We start from the raw sequence: 10778 nt of genomic DNA on the forward strand, positions 1-10778 counted from the left end.
CGAATGGATAGAAATCAAGTTTTAATGAAAATTATCATACTCGGCCAAAACATACTTTTCAGCCCCTGAAAAGCACATTTTGGCCATAAAAACTTAATATGTCCCCTGCAACCAAACGAACTGTCAGAGACACAAATCTACAATGGACATAGTGTAAAATGGTCCAATTCAAGTAAGTTATTCATTTGGCATCATTCGAAGTGATAGAAATTAAGTTTTAATGTAAATTATACTCGGCCAAAACATGCTTTTCAGCCTCTGAAAAGCACATTTTGGCCATAAAAACTGAAAATGTCCCCTGCAACCAAACGAACTGTCGGAGACACAAATCTACAATGGACATAGTGTAAAATGGTCCAATTCAAGTAAGTTATTCATTTGGCATCAATCGAAGTGATAGAAATCAAGTTTTAATGAAAATTATCAAACTCGGCCAAAACATGCTTTTCAGCCCCTGAAAAGCACATTTTGGCCATAAAAACTGAATATGTCCACTGCAACCAAACGAACTGTCAGAGACACAAATCTACAATGGACATAGTGTAAAATGGTCCAATTCAAGTAAGTTATTCATTTGGCATCATTCGAAGTGATAGAAATTAAGTTTTAATGAAAATTATCATACTCTGCCAAAACATGCTTTTCAGCCTCTGAAAAGCACATTTTGGCCATAAAAACTGAAAATGTCCCCTGCAACCAAACGAACTGTCGGAGACACAAATCTACAATGGACATAGTGTAAAATGGTCCAATTCAAGTAAGTTATTCATTTGGCATCATTCGAAGTGATAGAAATTAAGTTTTAATGAAAATCATCATACTCGGCCAAAACATGCTTTTCAGCCCCTGAAAAGCACATTTTGGCCATAAAAACTGAAAATGTCCCCTGCAACCAAACGAACTGTCGGAGACACAAATCTACAATTGACATAGTGTAAAATGGTCCAATTCAAGTAAGTTATTCATTTGGCATCATTCGAATGGATAGAAATCAAGTTTTAATGAAAATTATCATACTCTGCCAAAACGTGCTTTTCAGCCCCTGAAAAGCACATTTTGGCCATAAAAACTGAATATGTCCCCTGCAACCAAACGAACTGTCAGAGACACAAATCTACAATGGACATAGTGTAAAATGGTCCAATTCAAGTAAATTATTCATTTGGCATCATTCGAAGTGATAGAAATCAAGTTTTAATGAAAATTATCATACTCGGCCAAAACATGCTTTTCAGCCTCTGAAAAGCACATTTTGGCCATAAAAACTGAAAATGTCCCCTGCAACCAAACGAACTGTCGGAGACACAAATCTACAATGGACATAGTGTAAAATGGTCCAATTCAAGTAAGTTATTCATTTGGCATCAATCGAAGTGATAGAAATCAAGTTTTAATGAAAATTATCATACTCGGCCAAAACATGCTTTTCAGCCCCTGAAAAGCACATTTTGGCCATAAAAACTGAAAATGTCCCCTGCAACCAAACGAACTGTCGGAGACACAAATCTACAATGGACATAGTGTAAAATGGTCCAATTCAAGTAAGTTATTCATTTGGCATCATTCGAAGTGATAGAAATTAAGTTTTAATGAAAATCATCATACTCGGCCAAAACATGCTTTTCAGCCCCTGAAAAGCACATTTTGGCCATAAAAACTGAAAATGTCCCCTGCAACCAAACGAACTGTCGGAGACACAAAGCTACAATTGACATAGTGTAAAATGGTCCAATTCAAGTAAGTTATTCATTTGGCATCAATCGAAGTGATAGAAATCAAGTTTTAATGAAAATTATCATATTCTGCCAAAACATGCTTTTCAGCCCCTGAAAAGCACATTTTGGCCATAAAAACTTAATATGTCCACTGCAACCAAACGAACTGTCAGAGACACAAATCTACAATGGACATAGTGTAAAATGGTCCAATTCAAGTAAGTTATTCATTTGGCATCATTCGAAGTGATAGAAATTAAGTTTTAATGAAAATTATCATACTCTGCCAAAACATGCTTTTCAGCCTCTGAAAAGCACATTTTGGCAATAAAAACTGAAAATGTCCCCTGCAACCAAACGAACTGTCGGAGACACAAATCTACAATGGACATAGTGTAAAATGGTCCAATTCAAGTAAGTTATTCATTTGGCATCATTCGAAGTGATAGAAATTAAGTTTTAATGAAAATCATCATACTCGGCCAAAACATGCTTTTCAGCCCCTGAAAAGCACATTTTGGCCATAAAAACTGAAAATGTCCCCTGCAACCAAACGAACTGTCGGAGACACAAATCTACAATTGACATAGTGTAAAATGGTCCAATTCAAGTAAGTTATTCATTTGGCATCATTCGAAGTGATAGAAATCAAGTTTTAATGAAAATTATCATACTCGGCCAAAACATGCTTTTCAGCCCCTGAAAAGCACATTTTGGCCATAAAAACTGAATATGTCCCCTGCAACCAAACGAACTGTCAGAGACACAAATCTACAATGGACATAGTGTAAAATGGTCCAATTCAAGTAAGATATTCATTTGGCATCATTCGAATGGATAGAAATCAAGTTTTAATGAAAATTATCATACTCGGCCAAAACATGCTTTTCAGCCCCTGAAAAGCACATTTTGGCCATAAAAACTGAATATGTCCCCTGCAACCAAACAAACTGTCAGAGACACAAATCTACAATGGACATAGTGTAAAATGGTCCAATTCAAGTAAATTATTCATTTGGCATCATTCGAAGTGATAGAAATCAAGTTTTAATGAAAATTATCATACTCGGCCAAAACATGCTTTTCAGCCCCTGAAAAGCACATTTTGGCCATAAAAACTGAAAATGTCCCCTGCAACCAAACGAACTGTCGGAGACACAAATCTACAATGGACATAGTGTAAAATGGTCCAATTCAAGTAAGTTATTCATTTGGCATCATTCGAAGTGATAGAAATTAAGTTTTAATGAAAATCATCATACTCGGCCAAAACATGCTTTTCAGCCCCTGAAAAGCACATTTTGGCCATAAAAACTGAAAATGTCCCCTGCAACCAAACGAACTGTCGGAGACACAAAGCTACAATTGACATAGTGTAAAATGGTCCAATTCAAGTAAGTTATTCATTTGGCATCATTCGAAGTGATAGAAATCAAGTTTTAATGAAAATTATCATATTCTGCCAAAACATGCTTTTCAGCCCCTGAAAAGCACATTTTGGCCATAAAAACTGAATATGTCCCCTGCAACCAAATGAACTGTCAGAGACACAAATCGACAATGGACATAGTGTAAAATGGTCCAATTCAAGTAAATTATTCATTTGGCATCATTCGAAGTGATAGAAATCAAGTTTTAATGAAAATTATCAAACTCGGCCAAAATGTGCTTTTCAGGGGCTGAAAAGCACATTTTGGCCATAAAAACTGAAAATGTCCCCTGCAACCAAACAAACTGTCGGAGACACAAATCTACAATGGACATAGTGTAAAATGGTCCAATTCAAGTAAGTTATTCATTTGGCATCATTCGAAGTGATAGAAATTACGTTTTAATGAAAATTATCATACTCGGACAAAACATGCTTTTCAGCCTCTGAAAAGCACATTTTGGCCATAAAAACTGAATATGTCCCCTGCAACCAAACGAACTGTCAGAGACACAAATCTACAATGGACATAGTGTAAAATGGTCCAATTCAAGCAAATTATTCATTTGGCATCATTCGAAGTGATAGAAATCAAGTTCTAATGAAAATTATCATACTCGGCCAAAACATGCTTTTCAGCCTCTGAAAAGCACATTTCGGCCATAAAAACTGAAAATGTCCCCTCCAACCAAACGAACTGTCGGAGACACAAATCTACAATGGACATAGTGTAAAATGGTCCAATTCAAGTAAGTTATTCATTTGGCATCATTCGAATGGATAGAAATCAAGTTTTAATGAAAATTATCAAACTCGGCCAAAACATGCTTTTCAGCCCCTGAAAAGCACATTTTGGCCATAAAAACTGAATATGTCCCCTGCAACCAAACGAACTGTCAGAGACACAAATCTACAATGGACATAGTGTAAAATGGTCCAATTCAAGTAAGTTATTCATTTGGCATCATTCGAAGTGATAGAAATTAAGTTTTAATGAAAATTATCATACTCTGCCAAAACATGCTTTTCAGCCTCTGAAAAGCACATTTTGGCCATAAAAACTGAAAATGTACCCTGCAACCAAACGAACTGTCGGAGACACAAATCTACAATGGACATAGTGTAAAATGGTCCAATTCAAGTAAGTTATTCATTTGGCATCATTCGAAGTGATAGAAATTAAGTTTTAATGAAAATCATCATACTCTGCCAAAACATGCTTTTCAGCCCCTGAAAAGCACATTTTGGCCATAAAAACTGAAAATGTCCCCTGCAACCAAACGAACTGTCGGAGACACAAATCTACAATTGACATAGTGTAAAATGGTCCAATTCAAGTAAGTTATTCATTTGGCATCATTCGAAGTGATAGAAATCAAGTTTTAATGAAAATTATCATACTCGGCCAAAACATGCTTTTCAGCCCTTGAAAAGCACATTTTGGCCATAAAAACTGAATATGTCCCCTGCATCCAAACGAACTGTCAGAGACACAAATCTACAATGGACATAGTGTAAAATGGTCCAATTCAAGTAAGTTATTCATTTGGCATCATTCGAATGGATAGAAATCAAGTTTTAATGAAAATTATCATACTCTGCCAAAACGTGCTTTTCAGCCTCTGAAAAGCACATTTCGGCCATAAAAACTGAAAATGTCCCCTCCAACCAAACGAACTGTCGGAGACACAAATCTACAATGGACATAGTGTAAAATGGTCCAATTCAAGTAAGTTATTCATTTGGCATCATTCGAATGGATAGAAATCAAGTTTTAATGAAAATTATCAAACTCGGCCAAAACATGCTTTTCAGCCCCTGAAAAGCACATTTTGGCCATAAAAACTGAATATGTCCCCTGCAACCAAACGAACTGTCAGAGACACAAATCTACAATGGACATAGTGTAAAATGGTCCAATTCAAGTAAGTTATTCATTTGGCATCATTCGAAGTGATAGAAATTAAGTTTTAATGAAAATTATCATACTCTGCCAAAACATGCTTTTCAGCCTCTGAAAAGCACATTTTGGCCATAAAAACTGAAAATGTACCCTGCAACCAAACGAACTGTCGGAGACACAAATCTACAATGGACATAGTGTAAAATGGTCCAATTCAAGTAAGTTATTCATTTGGCATCATTCGAAGTGATAGAAATTAAGTTTTAATGAAAATCATCATACTCTGCCAAAACATGCTTTTCAGCCCCTGAAAAGCACATTTTGGCAATAAAAACTGAAAATGTCCCCTGCAACCAAACGAACTGTCGGAGACACAAATCTACAATTGACATAGTGTAAAATGGTCCAATTCAAGTAAGTTATTCATTTGGCATCATTCGAAGTGATAGAAATCAAGTTTTAATGAAAATTATCATACTCGGCCAAAACATGCTTTTCAGCCCTTGAAAAGCACATTTTGGCCATAAAAACTGAATATGTCCCCTGCATCCAAACGAACTGTCAGAGACACAAATCTACAATGGACATAGTGTAAAATGGTCCAATTCAAGTAAGTTATTCATTTGGCATCATTCGAATGGATAGAAATCAAGTTTTAATGAAAATTATCATACTCTGCCAAAACGTGCTTTTCAGCCCCTGAAAAGCACATTTTGGCCATAAAAACTGAATATGTCCCCTGCAACCAAACGAACTGTCAGAGACACAAATCTACAATGGACATAGTGTAAAATGGTCCAATTCAAGTAAATTATTCATTTGGCATCATTCGAAGTGATAGAAATCAAGTTTTAATGAAAATTATCATACTCGGCCAAAACATGCTTTTCAGCCCCTGAAAAGCACATTTTGGCCATAAAAACTGAATATGTCCCCTGCAACCAAACGAACTGTCAGAGACACAAATCTACAATGGACATAGTGTAAAATGGTCCAATTCAAGTAAGTTATTCATTTGGCATCATTCGAAGTGATAGAAATTAAGTTTTAATGAAAATCATCATACTCGGCCAAAACATGCTTTTCAGCCCCTGAAAAGCACATTTTGGCCATAAAAACTGAAAATGTCCCCTGCAACCAAACGAACTGTCGGAGACACAAATCTACAATTGACATAGTGTAAAATGGTCCAATTCAAGTAAGTTATTCATTTGGCATCATTCGAAGTGATAGAAATCAAGTTTTAATGAAAATTATCATACTCGGCCAAAACATGCTTTTCAGCCCCTGAAAAGCACATTTTGGCCATAAAAACTGAATATGTCCCCTGCATCCAAACGAACTGTCAGAGACACAAATCTACAATGGACATAGTGTAAAATGGTCCAATTCAAGTAAGTTATTCATTTGGAATCATTCGAATGGATAGAAATCAAGTTTTAATGAAAATTATCATACTCTGCCAAAACGTGCTTTTCAGCCCCTGAAAAGCACATTTTGGCCATAAAAACTGAATATGTCCCCTGCAACCAAACGAACTGTCAGAGACACAAATCTACAATGGACATAGTGTAAAATGGTCCAATTCAAGTAAATTATTCATTTGGCATCATTCGAAGTGATAGAAATCAAGTTTTAATGAAAATTATCATACTCGGCCAAAACATGCTTTTCAGCCTCTGAAAAGCACATTTTGGCCATAAAAACTGAAAATGTCCCCTGCAACCAAACGAACTGTCGGAGACACAAATCTACAATGGACATAGTGTAAAATGGTCCAATTCAAGTAAGTTATTCATTTGGCATCAATCGAAGTGATAGAAATCAAGTTTTAATGAAAATTATCAAACTCGGCCAAAACATGCTTTTCAGCCCCTGAAAAGCACATTTTGGCCATAAAAACTGAATATGTCCCCTGCAACCAAACGAACTGTCAGAGACACAAATCTACAATGGACATAGTGTAAAATGGTCCAATTCAAGTAAGATATTCATTTGGCATCATTCGAATGGATAGAAATCAAGTTTTAATGAAAATTATCATACTCGGCGAAAACATGCTTTTCAGCCCCTGAAAAACACATTTTGGCCATAAAAACTGAATATGTCCCCTGCAACCAAACGAACTGTCGGAGACACAAATCTACAATGGACATAGTGTAAAATGGTCCAATTCAAGTAAGTTATTCATTTGGCATCATTCGAATGGATAGAAATCAAGTTTTAATGAAAATTATCATACTCGGCCAAAACATGCTTTTCAGCCCCTGAAAAGCACATTTTGGCCATAAAAACTGAATATGTCCCCTGCAACCAAACGAACTGTCAGAGACAGAAATCTACAATGGACATAGTGTAAAATGGTCCAATTCAAGTAAATTATTCATTTGGCATCATTCGAAGGGATAGAAATCAAGTTTTAATGAAAATTATCAAACTCGGCCAAAATGTGCTTTTCATGGGCTGAAAAGCACATTTTGGCCATAAAAACTGAATATGTCCCCTGCAACCAAACAAACTGTCGGAGACACAAATCTACAATGGACATAGTGTAAAATGGTCCAATTCAAGTAAGTTATTCATTTGGCATCATTCGAAGTGATAGAAATCAAGTTTTAATGAAAATTATCATACTCGGCCAAAACATACTTTTCAGCCCCTGAAAAGCACATTTTGGCCATAAAAACGTAATATGTCCCCTGCAACCAAACGAACTGTCAGAGACACAAATCTACAATGGACATAGTGTAAAATGGTCCAATTCAAGTAAGTTATTCATTTGGCATCATTCGAAGTGATAGAAATTAAGTTTTAATGAAAATTATCATACTCTGCCAAAACATGCTTTTCAGCCTCTGAAAAGCACATTTTGGCAATAAAAACTGAAAATGTCCCCTGCAACCAAACGAACTGTCGGAGACACAAATCTACAATGGACATAGTGTAAAATGGTCCAATTCAAGTAAGTTATTCATTTGGCATCATTCGAAGTGATAGAAATTAAGTTTTAATGAAAATCATCATACTCGGCCAAAACATGCTTTTCAGCCCCTGAAAAGCACATTTTGGCCATAAAAACTGAAAATGTCCCCTGCAACCAAACGAACTGTCGGAGACACAAATCTACAATTGACATAGTGTAAAATGGTCCAATTCAAGTAAGTTATTCATTTGGCATCATTCGAAGTGATAGAAATCAAGTTTTAATGAAAATTATCATACTCGGCCAAAACATGCTTTTCAGCCCCTGAAAAGCACATTTTGGCCATAAAAACTGAATATGTCCCCTGCAACCAAACGAACTGTCAGAGACACAAATCTACAATGGACATAGTGTAAAATGGTCCAATTCAAGTAAGATATTCATTTGGCATCATTCGAATGGATAGAAATCAAGTTTTAATGAAAATTATCATACTCGGCCAAAACATGCTTTTCAGCCCCTGAAAAGCACATTTTGGCCATAAAAACTGAATATGTCCCCTGCAACCAAACAAACTGTCAGAGACACAAATCTACAATGGACATAGTGTAAAATAGTCCAATTCAAGTAAATTATTCATTTGGCATCATTCGAAGTGATAGAAATCAAGTTTTAATGAAAATTATCATACTCGGCCAAAACATGCTTTTCAGCCCCTGAAAAGCACATTTTGGCCATAAAAACTGAAAATGTCCCCTGCAACCAAACGAACTGTCGGAGACACAAATCTACAATGGACATAGTGTAAAATGGTCCAATTCAAGTAAGTTATTCATTTGGCATCATTCGAAGTGATAGAAATTAAGTTTTAATGAAAATTATCATACTCTGCCAAAACATGCTTTTCAGCCTCTGAAAAGCACATTTTGGCAATAAAAACTGAAAATGTCCCCTGCAACCAAACGAACTGTCGGAGACACAAATCTACAATGGACATAGTGTAAAATGGTCCAATTCAAGTAAGTTATTCATTTGGCATCATTCGAAGTGATAGAAATTAAGTTTTAATGAAAATCATCATACTCGGCCAAAACATGCTTTTCAGCCCCTGAAAAGCACATTTTGGCCATAAAAACTGAAAATGTCCCCTGCAACCAAACGAACTGTCGGAGACACAAATCTACAATTGACATAGTGTAAAATGGTCCAATTCAAGTAAGTTATTCATTTGGCATCATTCGAAGTGATAGAAATCAAGTTTTAATGAAAATTATCATACTCGGCCAAAACATGCTTTTCAGCCCCTGAAAAGCACATTTTGGCCATAAAAACTGAATATGTCCCCTGCAACCAAACGAACTGTCAGAGACACAAATCTACAATGGACATAGTGTAAAATGGTCCAATTCAAGTAAGATATTCATTTGGCATCATTCGAATGGATAGAAATCAAGTTTTAATGAAAATTATCATACTCGGCCAAAACATGCTTTTCAGCCCCTGAAAAGCACATTTTGGCCATAAAAACTGAATATGTCCCCTGCAACCAAACAAACTGTCAGAGACACAAATCTACAATGGACATAGTGTAAAATAGTCAAATTCAAGTAAATTATTCATTTGGCATCATTCGAAGTGATAGAAATCAAGTTTTAATGAAAATTATCATACTCGGCCAAAACATGCTTTTCAGCCCCTGAAAAGCACATTTTGGCCATAAAAACTGAAAATGTCCCCTGCAACCAAACGAACTGTCGGAGACACAAATCTACAATGGACATAGTGTAAAATGGTCCAATTCAAGTAAGTTATTCATTTGGCATCATTCGAAGTGATAGAAATTAAGTTTTAATGAAAATCATCATACTCGGCCAAAACATGCTTTTCAGCCCCTGAAAAGCACATTTTGGCCATAAAAACTGAAAATGTCCCCTGCAACCAAACGAACTGTCGGAGACACAAAGCTACAATTGACATAGTGTAAAATGGTCCAATTCAAGTAAGTTATTCATTTGGCATCATTCGAAGTGATAGAAATCAAGTTTTAATGAAAATTATCATATTCTGCCAAAACATGCTTTTCAGCCCCTGAAAAGCACATTTTGGCCATAAAAACTGAATCTGTCCCCTGCAACCAAATGAACTGTCAGAGACACAAATCGACAATGGACATAGTGTAAAATGGTCCAATTCAAGTAAATTATTCATTTGGCATCATTCGAAGTGATAGAAATCAAGTTTTAATGAAAATTATCAAACTCGGCCAAAATGTGCTTTTCAGCCCCTGAAAAGCACATTTTGGCCATAAAAACTGAAAATGTCCCCTGCAACCAAACAAACTGTCGGAGACACAAATCTACAATGGACATAGTGTAAAATGGTCCAATTCAAGTAAGTTATTCATTTGGCATCATTCGAAGTGATAGAAATTAAGTTTTAATGAAAATTATCATACTCTGCCAAAACATGCTTTTCAGCCTCTGAAAAGCACATTTTGGCCATAAAAACTGAAAATGTCCCCTGCAACCAAACGAACTGTCGGAGACACAAATCTACAATGGACATAGTGTAAAATGGTCCAATTCAAGTAAATTATTCATTTGGCATCATTCGAAGTGATAGAAATCAAGTTTTAATGAAAATTATCATACTCGGCCAAAACATGCTTTTCAGCCCCTGAAAAGCACATTTTGGCCATAAAAACTGAATATGTCCCCTGCAACCAAACGAACTGTCAGAGACACAAATCTACAATGGACATAGTGTAAAATGGTCCAATTCAAGTAAGATATTCATTTGGCATCATTC

Source organism: Stigmatopora argus, unplaced genomic scaffold (genome assembly GCF_051989625.1).
Source record: "Stigmatopora argus isolate UIUO_Sarg unplaced genomic scaffold, RoL_Sarg_1.0 HiC_scaffold_26, whole genome shotgun sequence".
NCBI lineage: Eukaryota > Metazoa > Chordata > Actinopteri > Syngnathiformes > Syngnathidae > Stigmatopora > Stigmatopora argus.